The sequence below is a fragment of the Neovison vison genome, chromosome 6, assembly GCF_020171115.1.
Source record: "Neovison vison isolate M4711 chromosome 6, ASM_NN_V1, whole genome shotgun sequence".
NCBI lineage: Eukaryota > Metazoa > Chordata > Mammalia > Carnivora > Mustelidae > Neogale > Neogale vison.
In genome coordinates, this window is record NC_058096.1 from 107,321,135 (window position 1) to 107,346,062 (window position 24,928).

Sequence of the window (24,928 nt, forward strand, 5' to 3'; positions counted from 1 at the left end):
ATCTCTTTTCTTCCATTTAAAAGAGGGAGACATGGGACTTCTCTGTAGGTAGGGCGACAACGCAGCTCAGTTCTCAGTTTCTAGCCATGATGGCATGGTGAGTTCATGTTCTGGCCTACTCCCTCTGTTCTAAATACATAGAAATAATAAACAAAATAGAAAAAAAAAGATAAACAAAAGGATATACTTGAGTCCAAACCAAGTTGGATATCTCTGTATATCAGAATTAGATCAGAAATGCAAAGTGGTGAGTGAGGTTTGAGGGCCTGGTGGACCAGGGGTCTAGAAGCAGCCATAGCTGCCAGAGGCGTAGCTCCAATGAGCTCAAATGCTCCATGCAAGACGGAGAACAGCCAGGTTCCTTGAAACCAGGGGTGGGGTAAAACTCCCTCTGCTTGTGAAAAGAAGCAAGTTAAAAAAAAAAAAAAAAAAAGCCAGCTGTCCATGTATAGCCTGGGGCTTGAAATGTGGGAAGACTAAGACAGACTTTTGACTAGGAGCTGAGCCAAGCCACCCTCTGGCTATGTGCCTGGATCTGTGATCTCATACCACAACAGAGTGGGATCCTGAAATGCTATTATAGGACCTGGTTTTCAAATGGGCCTGGGGTCTCAGCTCAGGACAGAAACAGAGCAAAAATTTGAAGTAAAAACAAAATTAACAAAATTCTCCAGTTCACTGAGGTTGTAAACCAAAATTCATGAAAAAATACTTTTGGTGAGAAAAACAGTCAACAGAATCAACATTCTACATTAAATGATTTTTGTGGAAGTCTTATAAAGAATTGAAAATAATGTTTAGGATACTTAAAAAGGCAAATTAAGGCTCAGCATCTTTTGGAAATTACCAGGATATGAAGGAAGCAGATAGAAATGAAATGAGAATAAGTAGGTATAAAAGAGTTGATTAGAATCTTGGAAATCAAAACTTTGCTCACCAAAAAAATTAATTAATTAATAAAATAAACAACACAGTAGACAGAATAAACTGAAGACTAAACACAAAGAGAGATATAGTGGCTTAGAAGACTTTAAGAATTTACACTAATACTGTACACAGAAATAAGGCTTAAAAATATTTAAGAGCAGTTATGAAACATGAAGGATAGCTTGTAGGCAAGACAGCGTATGTCCAACAGGAGTTTCAGAAGAAGAAAATAAAGGAATCTCAGTGAAGCAGTATATGAGGAAGAAGTAGAAGAGAAATTTTCTTTGGAAAATTCCAGAAAATCAAAGGCAAAGAGAAAAAGACCTTGCGATAGACCTGAGAGAAAAGACAGATTACTTACAGAGGAACTCCTGGCCTCAGCCAAATCCAAGGCCAGAGCTGTTGGAGTCATTAACTTTGAAGTGCCAACCAGACTTTTATACCCAGCTAATTTATAGCTAAAATGAAAAGCGGAAAGAGACATTCCATTCATAAAAGTACAGACCTTCATTGAAGGAATTATTATAGGATGTTCTTCAAGAAGAAAAATAAACCCAGAGAGAAAAGAAAGAATACAAGAACAATGTTAAGTACAGAACTTGATAAAAATATGTTGATAAATCTAAATGAGCATAGATTGTAAACAAAAAACATTCTCATTTTTATTAAAGATAAGCATATTTTAAAAAGTTGCTTCACTCCCTAAGGATGGCCCCCAGTGATCCTTGTCTCCTGGTAGTCATGCCCTTGTGTTGTACCTCTCACACGGAGTGAGGCTGACCTGTGTGATCCATAGGATATCCCAGAACATATTGCTTATTGGATATCACAGGTGTGTGACATCTGAGGTTAAATGATGAAAGGCATTGCTGCGTCCACCTGGTTTCCTCTAGTCTCAGTTTCTCTGATGGAAGGCAGCTGCCATGTGGTAAGGGCCTCCAGGAAACTCCAAGGAGAGGTCTGTATGGTAAGGGCCTGAGGCCTTATGCTAACAATCAGCACAAATTGCCAGGTATGTTAGTGGACCATTTCCGAAGGGGGCTCTTCAGCCTCTGTCAGGCTTTCAGATGATTACAGCGTTGGCCATCCTAGGAGACATTCTGAGCCAGAACCACCTAGCTGAGCTCTTGAATTTCTGACTCACAAAAACTGAGTGAGATAACAAATGTTTGTTGTTATTTTAAGCTGATTAGCTTTGGGGGTTTTGTTGTACAACAATAGATGATTAAAACAGCTTAGAGTGAAAAATTGCAGCCCCCATCCCATCTTACCCTACCCCAGTTCCCAACCCCTAAAGGCAAACAGTTTTAACTCTTTAACTAGTATTTTGTTGTTATTTGCCTCTATTTATTTCTATGTATCTTATTTATATTTTTCTTATTTTTCATTTTGGTTTTTAATGAAATTTTAAGAAGAATTTATTTATGTATTTATTGAGAGAGAGAGAGAGAGTTGGGGAGGGTCTGAGGAAGAGGGAGAGAGAGAATCTCAAGCAGGCTCAGTGCTGAGCATAGAGCCTGACATGGGGTTTGATCCCATGACCCCATGTTCACCACTCAAGCTGAAACCAAGAGCCAAAACTCAATGGACTGAGCCATTTTTCATTGTATTGTATTGTACTGTATTGTATTTTTAAAAGATATTATTTATTTGAGAGAGGAGAGAGAGAGCGTGAGCAGAATGGAGGCGGGCAGAAGCTGAGGGAGAGGGAGAAGCAGACTCCTTGCTGAGCGGGAAGCCCAAAGCAGCGCTTGATCCCAGGACTCTGAGATCATAACCTGAGCTGAAGGCAGATGCTTAACTGACTGAGCCACCCAGGCATCCTATTTTTCCATTTTAGATACTACATATTGATTTCCTATTATGGAAGATGACGTTATTTTTCTCCCTCCCAAGTCCCCTACACCTTGCTGTGCAAGGTAATTCCTTCATACTTTTTAGTTTTTTAGTGCTTATACTGGTATAACCATATCAATACTATCTGTAAACCTTGTATTCTGTTACAGTAGCAATTCTTTTCTTGTATAACTTTTTGTTTTCTCTGGTGATAATAATGGTCTATCTTTTCATTTGTTTAGATTTCACGAGTGACTCATTTCCTCTCAACATGCCTGAACATGTCAGGTAATGTATGAACTTCCTCTTTTTCTTGGGGACATCTCCTAGAACAGTATGTTCTTCTGCTTCTGTCCGGGCTGGCTACACTCTAGGTCTGCTGTACAGCTGTCTTACTGGAACATCCGTTCCCTATCACCTTGGGGAATCCCTTAGCCTACATCCTGTGTCTTGTGTCTTCCTGTTTGTTGGGTTTAGTCCCTCATTTTGATGGAGCATATTCTCCGGTGGCCTTCTGACCAAGGGTGCATAAGACCTAAGCACGTTTTTTTGAGAGCTTTCTTCTCTAAAATGTCCAGTCCGGTCACACTTGAGTGACAGTTCAGCTGTAAATGTAATTCTGGGTCAGAAATAATTTTCTCAGAATTTGAAGACACTGCTCCTTTATCTTTTAGCTTCTGGTGTTACTGTTAAGAAATTCATTGCTATTTTGATTCCAGATTTAAAAAAAAAAAGATTTTATTAATTTGTTTGAGGGAGAGAGAGAGAGCACAAGCAGGTGGAGTGGCAGGCAGAGGGAGAGGGAGAAGCAGACTCCCTGCCCAGCACCCTGGGACCATGACCTGAGCCAAAGGCAGATGCTTAATGGACTGAGCCATCCAGGCACCCCGATTCCAGATTTTCTGTGTAGGATACTTTTTTCCCTCTGGAAAAATTCTAGGCTTTTTCTTTTATTCCTGTTGTTTTGATATGTAATGATTATAAACTTTGGTGAGGTCTTTTTAAAATTAATTGTCCTGAGAGCATGGAGACTTTTACTCTAAATATACATATTCTTTCTTCTTAGAAGTTGAATTAATTCTTTGATACTTTTCTCCTTGTAAATTTCTTATAATCTGGATATTGGATGTTCTGGATTGATCATTCAAAGATTTTATTTTTTCTCTCCTATTTTTAATCTTTCTCTCTTGCTTTCTCTGTTCTACTTCCATGGAGATTCCTTGGCTTTATTTTCAAAACTCCTGAATTTTTCATTTTTTTCTCTTATATTTTTATTACTTACTTATCTCTGCTTATCTCCCTAAGGATATTAATTAAGGATTTTAAAATTATTTATTTATTTTTTTTAAAAAAGATTTTATTTATTTATTTCACAAACAGAGATCACAAGTAGATAAGAGAGACAGGCAGAGAGAGTGTGGGGTGGGGAAGCAGGCTTTCCACTGAGCAAAGAGCCCGATGCGGGGCTCGATCCCAGGACTCTGGGATCATGACCTGAGCTGAAGGCAGAGGCTTTAACCTACTGAGCCACCCAGGCACCCCAAATTATGGATTTTTTATTTTTTATTTATTTTTGTTTTAAAGATTTTAGTTATGGATTTTTTATTTATTTGTCAGACAGAGATCTCAAATAGGTGAAAAGGCAGGCAGAGAGAGAGAAAGGAGGAAGCAGGCTCCCCACTGAGTAGAGAGCTCGATTTGGGGCTTGATCCCAGGAGCCTGGGATCATGACCTGAGCTGAAGGCAGAGGCTTTAACCCACTGAGCCACCCTAGCGCTCCTAATTATGGGTTTTTAAAGCAGCCCCCCCCCGTTCCCAATTGCCCTTATTTCCCCAAATTCCATTTATGTATGTATGTATGTATATGTCTTCACAGAGGAAGCTCAAATGTCTGGTAATCCTTGCTTGTCAATATCTAGGATAAAGCATTGAACAGCTGAATGGAGGCAATGTGTACATGGATGGGGCTTATCTGGGTGGGTTTCATTCTAGAATGTCTGGATGGGCCATTTTCCTATGGGCCCCCAAATGTCAATATGTAAATCTTTTCTCTGTGGTTGGGCAGATTCCCCAGAGAGGAAGTCTTCTAGATGTCAGCCTGCTTGCCATGTTCTGGGAGCCCACTGGGATAATCCCTCTCATACAGATTTTTAAACTAGTCATCCTATATTTAGTTGCACCCACATCCCTACTCTCAGGGACACCTACTGTCCACAGTTCCTAGGACTTTTCAGGATCATGCACACTGTTTCAGTTTGCTCCCGCATTTCCTATATGGTTGGCTTTGGTGTCAGCTTCTTCTAGCATATTGGGTTTGCTACTCAGATTTTCAGATTCCAAATTTTTTTAAAAGATTTTATTTATTTATTTGACACACAGAGAGATCACAAGTAGGCAGAGAGGCAGGCAGAGAGAGAGAGAGGAGGAAGTAGGCTCCCTGCTGAGCAGAGAGCCCCATGCGGGGCTCCATCCCAGGCCCTGAGATCATGACCTGAGCTGAAGGCAGAGGCTTAACCCACTGAGCCACCCAGGAACTCCAACAGATTCCAAATTATTGATGTCCTTTTGTTCCATACTTTTGTGATTCTATGCCCTTAAAAAAATAATTTTAGAAGGTTTTAAAATAGAGTTTTGGAAAGGAGCTGGGGTAACTGGAAATCTGCAACTTTTTTCTATAAATAATAGGTAAACTAAAACCTAAGCCTTCACTATTCAGTATGGTAGCTACTAGCCACATATGGTTACTGGGCAACTGAAATGTGGCTAGTTAAAAATGAGATGTATTACACTTACAATGCAATAGGCATTGGATTTCTGAGACTTAGTATGAATAAAAGAATATAAAATATATCATCAGTATGTTATAATATCGATTGCATATTGAAATTAAAGTATTTCAGAGATATTGAGTTAAATAAAATATATTAGTAACTTTTTTTTTAACTATGTAAAATGTGGCTTCTATGGGCACCAGAGTGGCTCAGTTGGTTAAGCATCTGCCTTTGGCTCAGGTCATGATTCCAGGGTCCTGGGATTGAGCCCACATTGGGCTCCCTGCTCAGTGGGGAGCCTGCTTCTCCCTCTCTCTCTGCTGCTTCCTCTGCTTGTGCTCTCTTGCTTTCTGTCAAATAAATAAATAAAATCTTTAAAATAAAATAAAATGTGGCTTCTATAAAATATAAAATTACATATATGGATTGTTTTTTATTTCTATACGAAAACTCTGTTCTAGATGACAAAATATTAAGGATGTGTGTAATAATCAGGTAAAGTGTGTAAATGTTCTTGGGCGCCTGGGTGGCTCAGTGGGTTAAGCCGCTGCCTTCGGCTCGGGTCATGATCTCGGGGTCCTGGGATCGAGTCCCGCATCGGGCTCTCTGCTTGGCGGGGAGCCTGCTTCCTCCTCTCTCTCTCTGCCTGCCTCTCTGCCTACTTGTGATCTCTCTCTGTCAAATAAATAAATAAAATCTTTAAAAAAAAAAAAAAGTGTGTAAATGTTCTTGATGTACAGGAAGAAGAAAATGGAAAAACTTTAGATTTGTTAGAATACATTATGATTAGATATAAAAATTAAGAATTAAAGATGACCTGAAAGAATTAAAATACAATATATATCTTCCAAACAAAAGAAGAAAAATAAGAGAATATAAAAAACTTCATCAGTCTAGCAGAAAACAACAAAAATTATTGAAGTGGAAAAGGAGAAAAAGTTATTAAACAGAAACAAAATAAAATGATATTAATACATTAAAATACTTAGGTAACCACTTTTTATATAAACAGATTAAGTTGACCAATTAAATTCAGAAATGATCAGAATGGGTAAAAGCTGATGAACCAAACATATGCTGTTTATAAGACTCATGTCAAAACAGAACCAAATAGAAAGGTTAAAAATAATATGATGAGAAAACATGTACTGTGCAAATATTATTCTAAATATTATTAGCATGGTGTAGCCATGCTAATATCAGACAAAATAAAGGCAAAGAGCACAAATAGTGAAGGAATAAAAGGACATTATTTTTCCCTATTATACAATAAGGAAAGAAACAATTAACCAGGCAGAAATGACTATCATGAACCTCTATGCTCTTAACAGTACAGCAAAGATTGATGGAATTATGAAGAGAAATGAACACATTTCATAACAGTATATCTTATTTTATTTTATTTTGGTTTTGTTTTTGCTTTTCTTTTTCTAAATTTTTTTTAAAAGATTTTATTTATTTATTTGACAGACAGAGATCACAAGTAGGCAGAGAGACAGGCAGAGACAGAGGAAGAAGCAGGCTCCCTGCTGATCAGAGAGCCCGATGCGGGGCTCGATCCCAGGACCCTGGGATCATGACCAGAGCTGAAGGCAGAGGCTTAACCCACTGAGCCACCCAGGCGCCCCATCTTTTTCTAAATATAATTTTTTGTTATTTTTTCCTCTTTCTTTTTTATTCATAACAGGAGATTTGAATACATTTGCTTCATCTGTTAGGCAAAAATCTAGTAAGTGTATGGATGATTTTCCCACAAAATTATTAAGCTTAACTTAATATGTGCAACAAACTTAAAGCATATATATTCTTAAGGTACTCATGGAAAAATTATGAACTAATAACTGCATACCCACACGAGAGAAGATGTCAGTCAACATCATGCAAATTGTGTTCCTTGTAAATTAAAGTAAATCAGAGATTAATGATAAAAAATAGTATGAGGGACGCCTGGGTGGCGCAGTTGGTTGGACGACTGCCTTCGGCTCAGGGCGTGATCCTGGAGTCCCGGGATCGAGTCCCACATCAGGCTCCCAGCTCCATGGGGAGTCTGCTTTGCTCTCTGACCTTCTCCTCGCTCATGCTCTCTCTCACACTCTCTCTCTCTCAAATAAATAAATAAAATCTTTAAAAAAAAAATAGTATGAGATCTCTCACATGTTTAGAACTATAAAAAGTCACTCCTAAATAAATGAGTTAAGATACCACAATGGAAATGACCAAATATTCAGAAGTAAATGATAACAAAAGTACTACATGTCAAACCTTATAGGATAAAACAGAAGTATTTCTAAATTTTAAGGCATTTATACAAATGACAGATTTAGAATTAATTAAGCAATTGGTATAATGAGCTAGAAGAGTATAACAGAGTTAACCTAAGGAGAGTGGGGAGAATAGTAAAAAATAACGGAAGTTAATGAAATAGAAAACAAAGAAACAAAACCCAAATTGTGGGTCATTAGAAAAGAAAAAAATAACAAAAAGATAAACTTTCAGCAAGACTTGTCAAGGAAGAAGAGGAAACAGTCACAAATAGACAATATTAGAAACAAAAATTGGCATAACCAAAAATAGAAATTTTAAAAAGTAGTGGGAGAGGGTAGAATAACTTTATGTCAATGGAAGTGAAAACATGGAGGAAATGGACACTTTTTGAAAAAAATGTGAATAATCTTCAGCACCACATCAAAAACATATGATGTATTACATGCTGGTTAACTGAACATAATAAAAAAATGTGAACATCAAACTTGACCCAAGAAGAAATAGAAAGTTTGAAATAACCAATAATAATTATATATTAATCAAACATTTCCCCCTTCAAAAGACATGAATTATACAGGAAGGTTTCCCTGAAGCTTCAAAGAACTGCTTCAGAGAATTAAACCAGGGATTTTAATTTTTGAGGTAATTATATTCTTGATACTAACCGAACAAGGTGGGGTTAAGAAAAGAAAATGATAAACCAATCTCACTGGTGGCCAACCTCCAAGATGGTTCCCAATGACCTTCACTCCCGGTCTTCATATCTTTCTGTAGTACTCCACCACCCTGAATCATGGCTTGTCTGTGCATCCACAGGACATGATGGAAGTGACAGTGTGTAACTTTGGAGGCTAGTTCATAAAAAAAACCTAAAAACATTCCAGTCTCTCTGCCTTGAGAAAGTTCGTGTCATGAACATATTCAAATATCCCTATAGAGAGAGCCACACAGTGAGGAACTGAGACTTTTGCCAACAGCCAGCACCAATTTGCTGTTCATGTGTGTGGGTCATCTTAGAAGTGGATCCTCCAGCCATAGTCAAAACTTCAGATGACGGCAGCACTGGCCAACCATCTTAACTGCAACCTCATGAGAGACCCCCAAGACAGAACCACTGGCTAAGTTGTTCCCATATTCCTGAGCCACAGAAACTGAGAGATAGTAAGTGCTTATTGTTTTAATAAGTTAGTTTGAAATAACGGCTATGCAATGACACAGAACTGATATCATCACTTAAGCACCTGGATGAAAAGGTCATAAATAAAATACTAGGAAGATGAATTAAGTATAGTTAGAGTTTATCCCAGAACGTAAGAATGTTTAACCTAGGAGAGTTTATTAATGTGATTTGCTGTATTAAAAAATTAAAGGAGATAATATACAACTGTCTTAATAGATGCAGAGAAAATTTGATAAATTTGATAAAATTTTATACCCATTCATGATCAAACTTACCAAATTGGGAATAGAAGGATGCTATTTGAACATGATAAAAGTTATCCACCAATAATCCACAGCAAGTATACTCACATGGCAAAATTTCAGAAGCATTTCTTGTAAACTCAGGAATAAAACAAAGGTGCTGGCTCTCATCACTCCTTTTCCACATTGGAGAACCTAACTTATGCAACAGTAAAAGCAAAAAAAAGAAGAGGTGTAAGAATTGAAAAGGAAGAAATGCCAAGTATTCTCTTTTACAGACGGCAGTTGTCTACATAGATAATTCAAAAATAATTTACAGGTAAACTATTAGAAGTATTAAATGAATTCATCAATATTGTTGAACACGGGGTCAACAGAGAAAAATTACTGGTCTTCTTGTTCATCAGTCATGACCATTAGAAAATGTAATGGGAAAAAGATCTCATTCATAGTGGAGATACAGTATGAAGTACCCAGTGATTAATCCAACGGAAGACAGGAGAATTTTTATGGAGGAAATTATAAAGCATTGTGGGAAGAATACAAAAGAAGACCTGAAAATAAACGAAGAGACTTATGTTCATGGATCTGAAGACTCAGTGTCCTAAATATTCCAATGTCTCCCAAATAATCTATAAATTCAACCAAATTTCCATTAAAATCCCAATGAAGTTTTTTTTATGTACTTGACAAACCCATCTTAAAATTCATACGAAGAACAAGAACTAGATAATTTTGGAAAAGAACACAAGGAGGTGGGATGGAAGGAAGGCTTAACCTAGACTTAGTGGTGTTACAAGGGAATAGTAATTAGAGAGTGGGGTGGTGATCAGAACAGAGAGCCCAGGAAGAGACCCACGCACATATGGAAATACTAGCTGGCATTTCAAATCCACAGGAGAAAGAAATTACTTTTAAAAATAAGTAATGCTTGGAAAATTGATTATCCATACAGAAAAACATCAAATTAGATTCCTAGTCCCATACTCCAAAATAAATAACCAGAAAGCGCATCTTTAAAACTTTTAGAAGAAATATGGAGAGTTCTTTACGACCGTTGGGCAGGTAATGATTTCTTAAATAGGAGACAAAAATAAATCATAAAAGGAATGAATCACATTTTACCTGTTTTAAATAAACAACGTCTTTTTGGGGCCCCTGGGTGGCTCGGAGGGTTAAGTGTCCGACTCTTTGATTTCGGCTCAGTTCAAGAGCTCAGGGTTGTGGGATCCAGCCCCACCTCAGGCTCCATGCTGGGAGTGGAGCCTGCTTGAGATTCTATTTCTCCCTCTCCCTCTGCCCCTCCCCCTTTCTCCCTCTTGCTAAAACAAACAACAAACAAACATTGTCTTTTCAAAAAAGACATCTTAAATAAACTCAAAGATAAGCCTGAGGTGGGGGGTGTGGGAGGTGGGTGGGGTGGGCGGGGAAGGTATTTGCCACACAAAGAACTGACAAAAAATTAGTATCTAGAATTTGTAAAGACAGCCTACAAATCATATAGGAAAGAGATCAACAATACAACAGAAAAATATGCCTAGAATATGAAGAGGCAATGAAGAGAAGAGGAGATCTGAATGGACAACTTCACTAGTAAGTGAGGAAATAAAAATTTAAACTACCTGAGATGCCATTACACACCCAGTAGATTGACAACAATAAAAAAGGGATACTACATGTATTTACCAGGATGTAGAGGACATAAACAGAAATTCTCACAGGCTGCTGGAGGGAGAGTAAACTGGTGTGATCACTTTGAAGAACAATTTGGCAATGTCTAATAAACTTCATATGTGCTTGTCCTTCAGCTGTTCAATTTCTAGAGAAATCCTCACGTGCGCACAGGGAGAAATGTATAATACATGGGTGAGAATTCATTACAACATTGCTCATATTAGGGAAAAAATGGAAATCGTCTGTGTATCCATCAACGGGAGAACGAATAAATAAAGGCGATACTACAGAGTAGCGAAAATGCTACATGTATCAACATGGAAAAATCTCAAAAATGTAACGCTGAGGAAAAAAATCCCACTTTATCAAATGACATACAGAGTGTGATAAATTTTACATGAAATTGAAAACATGGATATTATATATAGTTACACATATATATTATAGAGTATAAACATATAAGGGAAAGATAAATATCAGAATTCCGTAGAACTGGGGATTGGGGTCTTGAAAGTAAGATATGTTAGTGTCTGTACTTCTCTGTTGGAACTGTTACAGTAAAAAATCACAATAATACAGATCTACGTGACTGTTGGTTCAGATTGGATGACTCCAGAGTTCCTTGTGTGTGCGTATTTCATGATGCTGGGGCTCTCCCCTAAATCCTGAGCTCTCTCAGGGGTATTGTCTTTTTCCTTTTTTATATTCCTCAGGCCTAGCATAGAGTCGATGTTGAACTGTTTGTTGACGGACTGACTGACTGATGGACTGAATGTGTAAAAGGAGAAAGAGGGGAGTGCGAAAGGAGGAAGGTTGGGAGGAGGATGGATGGAGAGACCAAGACAATGCTTTGACTGCTTGCATCTGATGTGGTCTCCTGTGGAGAGAAGTAGCTCGACTTCAGAAAAGCCAGGGATAGGAAGGAACCCAGTCGGACTTGAGGCATGACTGGAGGGAAAAGCCAAGGATGTTTCCCAAGCCGCTCCCCGGGGGGATGGGGCTGGTGAGTCACCACCTGACATTTGATGTGTCTAGAAAGGGCTCCCTGAAGGACACATCGATTTGAGAAGGTGTTGCGTTTAATGTTAGACAGTGTTGTGAGACCTCCAGGCATAATTATCCAGTTTGTACTAGGATATCTGGGTCTATGGCTTAGAAGTGAGGCCAAGAGGGCCACAGCGTGGATTTAGTTGTGTAGGAGAAAGACAGCGCATAGTGTGACAGTGTATATAGGCTTCCCTGGGGAAGACCCGAAGAATGAGGAGGCCTGGTGGCTGCAGACAGACCTTTGGGAGGACCAAACATGTAAGGACTGAGTAGAGAGAAAGAATCCAGGCAGGGAGGCTGAGACGAGTCCAGAGAAAGGAGTGAACAGGAGAGGTGAGGCAGTAAGTTTAGGAAAGAGAGTGGGTCAGATAAGGAAGAAGGATCTGGGAAGATAAAAACTGAATAGGGTCCTTTGAATTTGGTGAAAGAAGGATAATTGTGGTCATTGGGGAGGTGGAGGGGACACAGATTGCACTGTATCCTAGCCACGGTGAGCTGGTAGTGAGCAAATACGGAGACAATCTCGGAGCCCACTTTTCCCAGGTGCCTGGACTTGAAGGGTGGGGAGAGACAGGTCACCGAAATCACAGGCTGGGTTGGGGTTTGGACAGAGTTGCCTCTGAATAAACTCAGGGAGGGAATCTGAAGAGAGAGAGAGGTTTAACGTGTAGGAGAGAGGGAGTCATAATTAATGAATCAAGGATTCAGTAGAAATGTAGGAATGAGGGGTGCCTGGGTAGCTCAGTGGGTTAAGGCCTCTGCCTTCGGCTCAGGTCATGATCTCAGGGTCCTGGGATCGAGCCCCGTATCGGCTCTCTGCTCAGCGGGGAGCCTGCTTCCCCCTCTCTCTCTGCCCGCCTCTCTGCCTACTTGTGATCTCTGTCAAATAAATAAATTAAATCTTAAAAAAAAAAAAAGAACTGTAGGAATGTACTAATACTAATAACAATAATACTAATTGGTACTAGAAATACTGATACTAGCAAACATTTATAGAATACCTAATACATGCAAGATGCTATTCTAAGTGCTTAACATAACTCTAACTCATTTAATGCTTACAGCAATTCTGTGAGGGAGGTACGATCATGACCCCATTTCACAGATGAGGGAACTGAGGCACTGGAAGGCCAAACCATTTCATTACCATTTCTTGAGCTATTTTTATTTATCAGTAGTATTGCTGTTGACCACAGTTCTGTAATATATTAATAGGTCAGTTCTACATAGTAGGTTTAGTAAGAACACAGAGGCAGTAAGGACACAGCAGGAGAGTTCCCCTTGGTCTCTGATTTTAGGGAGAAGTGGGGGGAGGGGGATGTGGACACAGGGGTGGGTGTGGATATCGAGGAGAGAAGTCAACAGGAGTTCAAGGCAGGTCAGGCCAATGGGCTCGATTTCTTTGGCAAAGTAGAGGAGGAACACATTTGTTGTGGAAAACACAGGTAACAATAAAATAAGAATCCCAAGGCCTTGCTGTAACTACTTCAGGCATTTCGTTGTGTTTCCTTCCAAAATGTTTTCTAAGCATACGTATACAGGCTTAAATACATATCTGGGGGAAGCCAGTCCTTTCTTCTGATGAGGAGAATAAGAGTCAAAATAAACACACCCAACAGAATCCAAACCCTGTAATTTTGGAGTTACAATCAGAACAGTTCTGTAAAGAGTAGATAGCGGTTTGACCTCTCTCCCCTCGCCTGGGAAATCTCCCTACAGGTTTTTAGTGATGTGAGCCCCAGCTAGCCCCTCTTCTGGCATGCCCAGGTTTGTGGCTAGAAGAAGCCAGGCTGACTTGCACTGAGTATTGGAAGGTCACCTCTGCAGGAAGGCAGCAGAAATGCTGATCTGCGGATCGTTTCCTTGGAGAAATGTTTCAGACCTAAGTATGAATTAAGCTTAATCTTAGTGGCAGAGTAACATACCTATTACGAGCCAATTGCATGTAGAAACAAAGACAAAACAATATTTATACGCGTGGTTTTGTTTTGTTTTGTTTCAAGGTGGATTGCCCTAGTTTAAGTGTGTGTGTGTGTGTGTGTGTGTGACTTTACTTAATGAGGAAGTATCAAAACAGATTCTGGCTTCAGGGATGTAGTCCCCAACAGATGTGAGGGTGAGATTGAATGGGGCTTCCTGGAATCACCAAAGGGAGCATCCAACTGATGGATGCCCAGTGAGTGGCCCAGTTGTCTGGGGCAATGGCCCTGGGTATGATAATCCCATTTGTATCTGGAGGGTGTAGAAGACTGGCCAACAGATCCCTGGCAGAGGACCGAGGGGCAATGAAGGTGAGTGGCTCTGAATCTAGGAAGTGGAAGGGGCTGGACCATGTCCCGACCCTACACTTTGGGTCAGCCTGAGGATAAGTAAGGAGAGTGATCAATGGAGCCCAGCACCCAAACTGCACATTTCCAGCTGGTCCTTCAGAAGTCCTTGTTCAAGCAAGAAGGCCGCTTTTATGTCCATCCATCCATCCATCCACCCATCCATCCATCCGTCTTTCTTTCTTTCTTTTCTCTCTCTCTTTCTTTCTGATAAGATTTCATTTATTTATTTGAGAGAGAGACAATGAAAGAATGAGTGGGGGGAGGGGCAGAGAGAGAAGCAGGCTCTCCGCTGAGCAGGGAGCCTGATGCAGGGCTCGAGCCCAGGACCCTGGGATCATGACCTGAGCCAACGGTGGACCCTTAACTGGCTGAGCCTCCCAGGTGCCCAAGAAGTCTGCTTTGATATAGGTAGCATCCTGCTCTACATAGTCCTCACTGAATACTATACTGTAAATATCTTTCCATATTATTCAGTGCTCTATGTCATGGTGTTCAGTCACCACTTCATTGCGGGTGGACAGTGGCTTAGGAGCTAACCCCCTGCCCTGGAAACTCCCAACAGACTGAACCTCCTTGGAGACCAAATGAAGCCCATCCTGGGAGGTGGCCCGGGCTGTCTCCTCCTGCTCCTATAAGGACCAGCTAAGTCAGTCCCGCCAACGCTTGCCTCTCAACACCTTCTGTGTGGTTCCGGACCACCTGTTGAAGTCCCAGCATGCCTGGCTCTGAGTCTCAGGGAATCACTGAGAAAAGGAGGCCCAAGCAAACTGAGAAAACACTGAGGCAGAGGCATGGCTGAGATCCCAGCACAGAGCCCCGTCCTCCCGCAGTTACAGTCTTGGCTGAGCTGGGCCCTTTCCTTACAGTGTTTGGCTTGGATGCTAGACTAGGTGAGTCAGCTCTCCCGGCTCCCTACTTCGAGTCAAAGTCACATTGAGATGGGGTAGTTGCCAGATCAGTACAATTACCGGTCTCTCCCACAACCCAAGTCCTCCCAGCCCTCTCTCTGAAACTAGGTCCCAGAATGTGTCCTGTGGGGATGGGCGCGGGGCCAGGCCACAGGAGCTGACCTCCACCAGCTCTATGGTAGATAGGAGCCTCTGGTGGTGACTTGGGGCCTGGGGCCTAGATGAAGGAAACACTCCCCTCTGTGTCTCCAAATCCTTCATCTGGGCTTGGGCTTGGGGCCAGTGAGCACACACCTCCCAGATGACACCGGTCAGAACTGGTTGTCCATCACGGACTGCTGGGGTGACCTTGGCGTTCCATTTTTAAGCCCTAGAGATGAGTTTTCCTCATCTTTAAAATGGAAAATGCTCTCTGTACTTAAGAACATAAAGAAACAATGTATAGAAATGTAACAGGGCCTTTAAAACTAAAATTTTCATAAGGCACTGATATATATTATGGTGGTGAAAATCCAAAGTGGGATGCCAAGTCACCCCATGGAGAGATTTTTCTAAGGAAATAGCAAGACTCTGTCCCAAGACTTTTGAAACCCCCTGTTCACATTGAGAGTCTGAGAAGGTAGAGATAGAGGAGGCGGGAGCATTTCCTTGAAGAAAGCTGGTCGGGCTGCCATCTTGGACACCGTGAGTTCCTGGTCCCACAGCTCAGATCTAGGGAGGGTGAGTGTCGGCAGCGGTGCTATTCCAAGAGCCGAATGTGTGACCCCTGCAGCAGAGGGGGGGGGGGATTGCCCCGGCTCTGGTCCCACCTGGGAGATCTGGAAGGTGCTCTCACTAGCTGCTTTGGTAGGGCAGCTGTTATCATGTGGAGACCAGCCTACTACTCAGAGTTCTGGGGAATGCAACAAGCATGGGCTACAGGAACTAGCTAAAGGCTGGAGCTGCATGCCTGGGGGCTGAGGAAAGGGTCTCAGATGACCCCCAGAAATGAGGCTGAACTTCAGACACATCCCCGGGTTTGAGAGAGCTCCTGGAGAAAGAGCCGAGTGGGGAGGCTCAGGGGAGGGCATTCAAGCACTGGGTGAGAGAGAGGCAGAGCTTAACATCTGTCTGGCAAAAAAGCCTGAAGTCAATATACAGCTGTTGCTGCCCCTTCCCCGACGGCTCCCAGAGCCCGCCAGCAGTCGTAGCCATGGCAACTGGCTAGGGAGGCCGCTGGAAAAAGAGAGAAGAAGCCAAGTTCTCTACGTTGTCCCCACGTTAGGCTCCCAGCTGGGCAGGCCCGGGCTGGGGGAGGAGAGCACAGAAGGTAAAAATAAGTCCAGGGTTTTGATGAATACCTGGCATTAGCATTCTCGTTTCTGAACTGAGTCTGTGTTTGCAACCCAAAGTGACCACGGACCCTCTCCTAAGAAGGAAAACATCGGGCCTGCTGGAGTTGTCATCCAGGCGGAAGGGTCCCTCCCGGAAGGCTCTTGGTGCAAGGAAACAGCACACCAGTCATTTAGGGCTCTGAGCACAGTGGTTGGCCGTGGGACACACACAGCCATCCCCCCCTTCCCCACTCACTCATGGGATGGTCTCTGGTGCACCGGGCTTTCTGGCCTGGACACACCTCTCCAGCTCGTATGTTATGCCTGAAGCAGGCTGTCAGAATGTCAGGGCCAACTTCTCTTGGCGAAAGCCAGTTCTTGCCACCCATTATCTTGAGCCTACCTCCCTAGAAGAAAGATGGCCATCTTCCTGGGGGCGAGCACATGAAGTGTTTTTCCTATTGCCCAGATGGGGGCAGTGCTGCTCAGAGTCCTGCATGCACAGAGCAGCCAGGCTGACTAATTAACCTGGGCCATTAGGTCTTATAAAGTCCTCACAGGCAGACTTAAAGTCCCTGCCCCACTGGTTGCTCATGTGTAAAACAATTTAATAATAGTGTGCATCTCACAGAGTTGAGAGTATGAAAGGAAATCGTGCATTTGATGGAATCCTAGGAAATACCTAACATTCGATCGTTTCTTACTGTCCAAAAATGGCAATTTCAGATGGTTCGCCCTAATATGTAAACAATATTTTGTGAACTCTAAATTGTTAGTTATTGTGTTAAACAAAACAGAAGCCTTCCATCCATGTTCCCTAATGAATCTCTAGAATTCTGTTTGCAGGACTGGCTCAAAGGCCAGCCGGCCCACAGACAGCTCGAAATTAGCCACTGTGCAAGATCTCCTGGTACCCCGAGGGCTCCCTCTTGCTCCTTGGTCTCAGCGCAAACACTGGTACAGACCACAGGCCCTTCCCACCCCAAACACAACACCCTCCTATGATCATATTTAGAAGGTTCACTGCCTTGTGTCCAACTACATGGACATTTATTGTATCACCCTGCTTAGGGCTCTGGGTAGCTTCTCAGGTCGGAGGACTTGAGCTTTTCAGGTCTGACGAACACTCCTCCATTTTTTTTTTTTTTTTAAGATTTTATTTATTTGTTTGACAGAGAGAAATCACAAGTAGATGGAGAGGCAGGCAGAGAGAGAGAGAGGGAAGCAGGCTCCCCGCTGAGCAGAGAGCCAGACGCGGGACTCAATCCCAGGACCCTGAGATCATGACCCGAGCCGAAGGCAGCGGCTTAACCCACCGAGCCACCCAGGCTCCCCTCCTCCATTTTTTTTTTAAAGTATCTCGCATCAGATTGAAAAAATCTGACTAGATTAAAATGAGAAACTTTTGTATCAAGACCCCCCCCCACTATAAATAGAATAGAAAAATGATTCAGGGGGGTGAAGGGTGGGTGGAGAGGATGAGTGAAGGTGGTCAAAACGTACTGACTTCCAGCTATAAATAAGTCACTGGGATGTCACGTACGGCAGAGCCACCATAATTAATACTGAACTGCCTATTTGAAAGCTGCTAAGAGAGTAGATCTTGGAAGTTCCCAACACAAGAAAAAAATATTTGTAACTGTGTGATGACAGATATTAACTAGGCCTAGGGTGGTGATCAGTTTACAATATATAAATATCAAATCACTAATTGTATACCTGAATCTAATATAATGTTGTATGACAGTAATGGCTCAAAAAAAAAAAAAAGATTCAAAAAGACAAATAATGGAAGAGGAATCCTGAATGGCCAATAGGCTATGAAAGGATGGTCAAACTTACTAGAAATCAGGGCCATGCAAATACAAACTTTGATGAGGTGTGATTTCTCATCCATCAGACCAGTAAAATTAAAGTGTGAAAATATTAAGTCTTGGTGAGATTGACAGAAAATGGGGACAGCCATATGCTGCTTGTTGGAGTATAAATTGAGGAGCTATTTGACAGAATCTAGTAGAATTGGGCTTGTGTATATCGAATCACCCTACATTTCTACTTCTAGATGTAGGCTTGGAAAATTCTCACCCATGTATAAAGCACATATCATTGCATTGTTTCATTGTTGCATGATAGTACAAATTTGGAGCTACTCCATAAATCCATTTATAAATAAAGTACTCTTTTTAAAAATGTGGTATAGTCAGTAATACAAGGAAATATTCTATAGCCATCCAAGAGAATTAACTGGAGAGGGCTAAAACATACTGCTGAGTGAAAAACAGCGTACTGCAGAAACTCAGGTACATATACTATCATTTAAGTAAAATTAAAGCCGACAAGAACCTCATATATTTTGTATATATAAAATGGGCTGGAAAGAAACAGACAAATTCATGATGGTGATGGCTGCCCTCTGGAGCAAAGAGGGGGCAGGGAATTGATGTCAGAAGGACCATCAGCTTTATCTTTGGTTTTATTTCTTTGAAGGAATTACTTGAAGCACATTTGGTAAAAAAAAGCGGGAGTTGTCAGTACTGACTGATGGGAACACAGTATCACAGTATTTTCTGCTCCATTTTGCAGTTTTAACATTTCTTTAAAAATTCCCCTCTTGGGGTGCCTGGGTGGCTTAAGTGTCTACCTTCTGCTCAGGTCCTGAGATGGAGCCCTGCTCGGTGGGGAGCCTGCTTCTCCCACTCCCACTCCTCCTGCTTGTGTTCGCTTTCTCCCCATGTCTCTCTCTGTCAAATAAATAGATAAAATTAAAAAATAAATAAATAAAAACTCCCCTCTCTTCTGTTTTCTTCCTCTGGAACATCTATGAGAGGGATACTAGAGTTTCAAATTCTATTGTCCCGATCTCTGAAATAGATTAATTTGCATTTTTCTTCTCTTCTTCCAGAAGAATCCCTCAGCCCAAATTTTCCAGTACAGTAGTTCTTGTAAACGGTAATTATTTTGTTATCAGCTCACTGGCTTAATTTTTTATTTCTTTTGCTGCATTTTTTTCTTATTAAGAATTCTCATTGGTTCCTTTCCCTCACAGCTTGTCTACTCTTATTTCTTGGATGCCAGACCCTCACTTATTCCTCTGAGGATCTGAATTATATTTAAGTCTTGCTAAGATGACACTTTGCTCCTGTTAAGTTCTTTTTTATCGTCTTTTCTTCTTTCACAGTGCTGGCCTTACTCAAATGTTTGCTGACTGTTGCCCTAGGTAGCTGGTGGCCTTTGGGGTTGAGAGGCCATATTGGGCTCTGTGTGGGGCAGCAAGGCGAAGGGGAGGGTGGGACCTGGGAACAGGGTGTGGCAGAGGCTGGTCTGGTGGGTGTGGGCACTCTGGTTTCTGGCAGGCGTGGCACAATGCCTAGTCTCTCTGACCCAAGCCCGGATACATCAAGTTGCCTGGAGGGAGATGCGTGAGTGTCTGACTGGCTGTGATTGTATTTATGTGGGCAGGGGTTGGTTTATAGAGACCAAACACTGCTCTTCTCCGAAGTTCCCCTTTTGAGTTGACCTGGTTCCCTTTCTCTGGCATGGTGCTCTCCTTTCCACGTTCTGTTCTGTGTTTTCCTTCTTCCAAATGACCCCATCAGGCATTCTCCAGCTTCTGATCCCTCAAGGGACCCTTTCATGGCTGTGAGTTGCAGATTAAAAAGAATATCTTGTCTTTCATTTCTTAGGAATGTATCTTATTTATGGTCCACCATCTGTGACTCTCAAGCTGAGAAAGAGAGCTTAGGGTTAGCCCTGCGGATTTGGGAGTCATTTGAATAACAGAAAGCTTGAAGCAGAGGAGGGAAAAAGATTACTCAGAACCTGTGCACCCAGAGAGGAAAAGCCAGCCAAGGAGAGAATTTAGGAAGTTATCCCTACTTACCAAGTTAGGATAAAATAAGGAATCGAGGGGAAGGAGACTGGGAGAAGGGCAGAGGTGGGTGAAGGATGAAGCCTGCAGGGGGTCGCAGGATCCGCACTGAGAAAAGGTCCAAGAGCAGCCCTGGGGTTGCCAGGGCCTCCGTAAACTGCCTTCCCAGAGGGGCGGGGCCAAAGCTAGCAGGAGCTGGGGCGGGGCGGGGCTAAAGCTAGCAGGAGCCGGGGCGGGGCGGGGCTGGGTGAGGGCTAAGCTCAGGTCCCCGAGGTGGAGGGCGACGGGCTGAGTGGAGGGGGACTTGCCAAGGTGAAAACCAGCCCGGAGGGGGCTCTGGTGGACCTTGGGAAACGTCCTCCATGGACCTGAGGGCTCCTGATACCCACATGTTCGTAATCTGTCCTTTTTATAGGAAGCGGATGGAATTAGCAGAGTGGATAATTGTTTCTATTTGTAATGTGTATAGCAAGAAGTATACTGGAAATATTGTGCTTCCCCATTACAAATCCATCTTTGTTTAGGAGGAGTCTTTACTTTTTTAGTTTTCATGAATAGGGGACATGTTTCCATTTGACTTTGAATGATGCAAGAAATACACTATCAGGTGTCACAATTTTTGCCCTGGGAAAAGTAGTACCAGGTGTAGTAATACTTTCTGTTCTTGGAGCAGGTATATGGCTGCTGTTCAGAGCTTGATCATGCTCTCCAGAAAAGACTCCTTTCTGTTTACTGTCACCAGAAGAACCATCCAAACTCTGAGATGCACAACTGATTTGGCACAGGGCCAGATTGGTGGGGTTAGTATCTGGGTACTGCTTGGTACCGTGAGAGAACATTTAGGGTGTATGAATCCTGTGACTGGACATTGAGTCTTGAAACTGTCTCCTCATTGCTACGAAAGGACATTACTGCCCAGCCCAAAGAGGAGAGTCCTGTCTGATTTGGGCAGATTATTGAAATTGAAGGAACGATGGGGCAGAAAAGGGGAAATTTAAAACAAGATCCTAGGGGCACCTGGGTGACTCGTGGGTTAAAGCCTCTGCCTTCGGCTCAGGTCATGATCCCAGGGTCCTGGGATCAAGCCCCACATCGGGCTGTCTGCTCAGCAGGGAGCCTGCTTCTCCCTTTCTCTCTGCCTGCCTCTATGCCTACTTGTGATCTCCGTCTGTCAAATAAATAAATAAAATCTTTAAAAAGAGAATAAAACAAGATCCTAAACACAAGGTTCCAAGAGGGAAAGCAGGGCAGGTATAGTGGACATTAGGGGTTCTTCTTTAACTTTTGAAAAATTCAGATATAGTTGACACGTAACATTATATTAGTTTCAAGTGTACAACAGGATTCAATATTTGTATGTACTGTGAAATGATCACCACAAGCAGTCTAATTAACATCCATAACTACACACACAATTGTGTGTGTTCGTGTATGTGATGGGAACTTTCAAGATCTACTCTTAGCAACTTTCAAGTATTCAAGACAATGTTATTCCCTATCGTCACCACGCTGTACATGTCATCCCCATGATTCATTTAGTTTATAGTTGGAAGTTTGTACTTTTTAACTCCTCACCTCTTTTCCCCGCTCTGGGAGTTCTTTTTTTAAACAAACAGCTTTATTGAGGTGTAACAGATAATCAATAAACTTCATAGTTAAAGTGTACAATTTGATAAGTTTTTTTTTTCTTTTCAGTTTAGTCTGAATAAAATCCAGCATAAATGTATTATTTAGTTCTGTTAATAATGGCTCAGTGTCTTTGTTCTGACAGCTTCCTAAAGACAAACCACAGTCTGAAAAGTTGTCATTTTGGGCTTAAACTGCCCTGAAAGAAGAGACAGTGAAACTTGCCTTTTTGTTTTTATTTCCGAGTCTCCAGATCTTGCAAAGCCACTTTCTCTGACTGACGGGGAGCCGTAGCAGCTGATCCAATTTGAAACAGACATGGTTAAAATGATATCAGCCAAGCTTAGTGATCTGGAGGTCCCCGCTTATCTTCATGGTATCAACTGCTGATGACGCTTAAAGGCGGTGGTAAAAATAAAAAAGTTGGCGTCCATTTACAGACACTCTGAAATATAAGTGCTCACAAAGAATTTCCACCTTGAATGACTGGTCCGGGATGAATGGAAAGTAAGGGATGGCTGACTGTTCCTCAGATACACAAGAATTTTTGTATTTTGAACACAGCTTTGCGTCCAATTGCCACATTGGCAGGAGGGTCTTCCGAGTCACCAGAGGTCAGTCTGATGGCAAAGCTCTCCGGCTTGAGGTCTACAATGCCCACCACCAACACCTTCTTGGCTGGTCTCATGCTCCTTTAATGTGCCCACAAAATGGAACTAACAGTCGTGGGAAGTACCACAATCTCTTACTGGAGAGCCCAAGGAGTTGTTTAAATGCCCATCATCTAGTTTTACTACTGCATCACCGTGGGTCACAGATCAGGCCAGCCTCTTGCACTGGGACACTTGGTGGAGAAGGGAGGGAGGGCAGCCCGGAGGAGGCAGGGGATGTGGGACAAGGAGCATGGGCAGGCGGGGATCCAAGGCAGTCCTGAGCAGGGTTGGGGAGAATTCAGACACTTGGTACAGCGTTTGGTAGAAGGCGGCCTTCTAATTTTAGGTATTCAGATAGATCTATCTATCTTTCTATTGGGGTATCACATTGTCATTTTAATTTGCATTTCAGGTGGAGTTCTTTCAATTTACGGTTTCACAAACATAATGAGAAAGCTAAGTTGAGAATTATTCTGCCCAGTTGCTCTAAGAATAAACAGAAATGCTTAAGAAGCATAAATAATGAATGAGCTCTAATAACTATTCTGAATCTTTCCTCTTTAAGCACTGGCTCCCATAGGAAGCTAGCTGAGGCCTAAGAGGAATAAATCTACTTGGTCACGTGTAACTCTGTCTTCCCTCTGCTCCAGGGGCCCTGCTCTGCTTTTCTGTGCTCTGAGAATTTCTCCAGCCTCTGAAGGAGTCAGAAGGAACCTTCTGCCACACCCAGGTTTTTATGATTACAAGTAGAATTTGAGCATTTTGCTCAATGTTTAGGATTAAGGACAATTATCATGAACTAACTTTTTTTTTTTACTTTAGGCAATAGCTCATAACCTCATTTGGGTCTTGGCTTCTTTTCTTTCTTTCTTTCTTTTTTGTTTTTTATTAAAGATTTTTGTTTATTTATTTGACAGACAGAGATCACAGGTAGGCAGAGAGGCAGGCAGAGAGAGAGGAGGAAGCAGGCTCCCTGCTGAGCAGAGAGCCTGATGCTGGATGCTGGCCTTGATCCCAGGATCCTGAGATCATGACCCGAGCCAAAGGCAGAGGTTTTAACCCACTGAGCTACCCAGGCGCCCAAGGGTTTTGGCTTCTTTTGAGCACCAGAGAGGAAGTCAGGAGACGAGAAAGTAAGGAGGGATGCCTGGATCCAGCTCTAGCTAATGCTGTTGGACGGATACGTGCAATGCTGGAAGACAGGGAGGGGTTTTCCCTTTCAGTTATCCTATTCAAAATGTGAGTGGCAAGGATTGCCACTGGTGGTGGAAAGAAACGCTGGAAAACAGAGTAGGGGTCTGGGGATCAAAGTCCTGTGGACCTTCTGTCTGCCCTAGAGCTTTCAGCAATTCAAGTCACTACATCCTGTCTCCTGTTTGAGGCAGTATGGGTTGAGCCTTGGCACCAGCAGCTGAAATCACCCCAGCAGGTCTGGGGGGTGAGCTGTAGAGCACAGTGTGCCTTCTTCCTCCCAGAGAGCCAGCTTGCACCTAAGCGGTTGCCTCCAGGCACACCTGCTGCTACCACCTCTGGCCCTGCTCCTTTAGTGGTATTGGGAGGAGATGGAGCTTCCGGGGCCTGGGACACTTTCCCAGCACAGTAGAGCCCAGGGTAATGGATGATCAGTCTGGGAGTTAGGTGTCCCATGAGACTGTCCATGCCTCGGCCACCCGTTGGCTTGGGGGGAGGCTGGCAATGTGAGTACTCTGCCTCTGAGGCACGTGCCCCCGTCAGCTGTCAGCATGGGCCCCTGACCCCAGCTCTGCAGCCCACACAGCAGCAGGAGGGTGCAGGCCCTCTCTGGAGCACCAGGCCTGCTCCCAGGGGCTTGTGGACCCGCCTGGCTCTTCTCTGACTCAGCAGGCAGGGCCCCAGGTTAGGGCAATACTTTCACACCCCGACTTCACCCCCTTCCTCAGCCCCGAGCTTTCCTCCAGCCTGGGCAGCAGAAGGATGCCCGGGTGGACTTGGCAGGACTCCATGGACGGGACTCGACAGTACTTACTATCACTTCTCACTGCTCCAACTGGAGCGCCAGGTTGCACGGACCCAAACCCAGGCTCACCACCTTTCACAGCCAAGGTCCCGACCCTGCTGGAGCCCTTGGGCAGCCGCCTTTCCTCAGGTCTTTGGGTGTCTCCAAGGGCAGGGGTGTGGCTAAGTGCCTGGCCGTGGTGCGCTCCGCAGGGGTGCTGTTTCCTTCTGAGCCTTCATTCTGTGGCTGGGTGGGCCCTTACGCCTCTGGCCAGGCTGCCCACGCCCATGCCCGCAGCACACGCCTCTGCTGC

General features: G+C 42.9%; 1 pseudogene; it reads right to left on the reverse strand.

Annotated features, from left to right (window-relative positions):
* Nucleotides 1–22,320: 22,320 nt before the first annotated feature.
* LOC122910113 lies at nt 22,321–24,299 on the reverse strand (annotated as a pseudogene).
* Nucleotides 24,300–24,928: the final 629 nt, after the last annotated feature.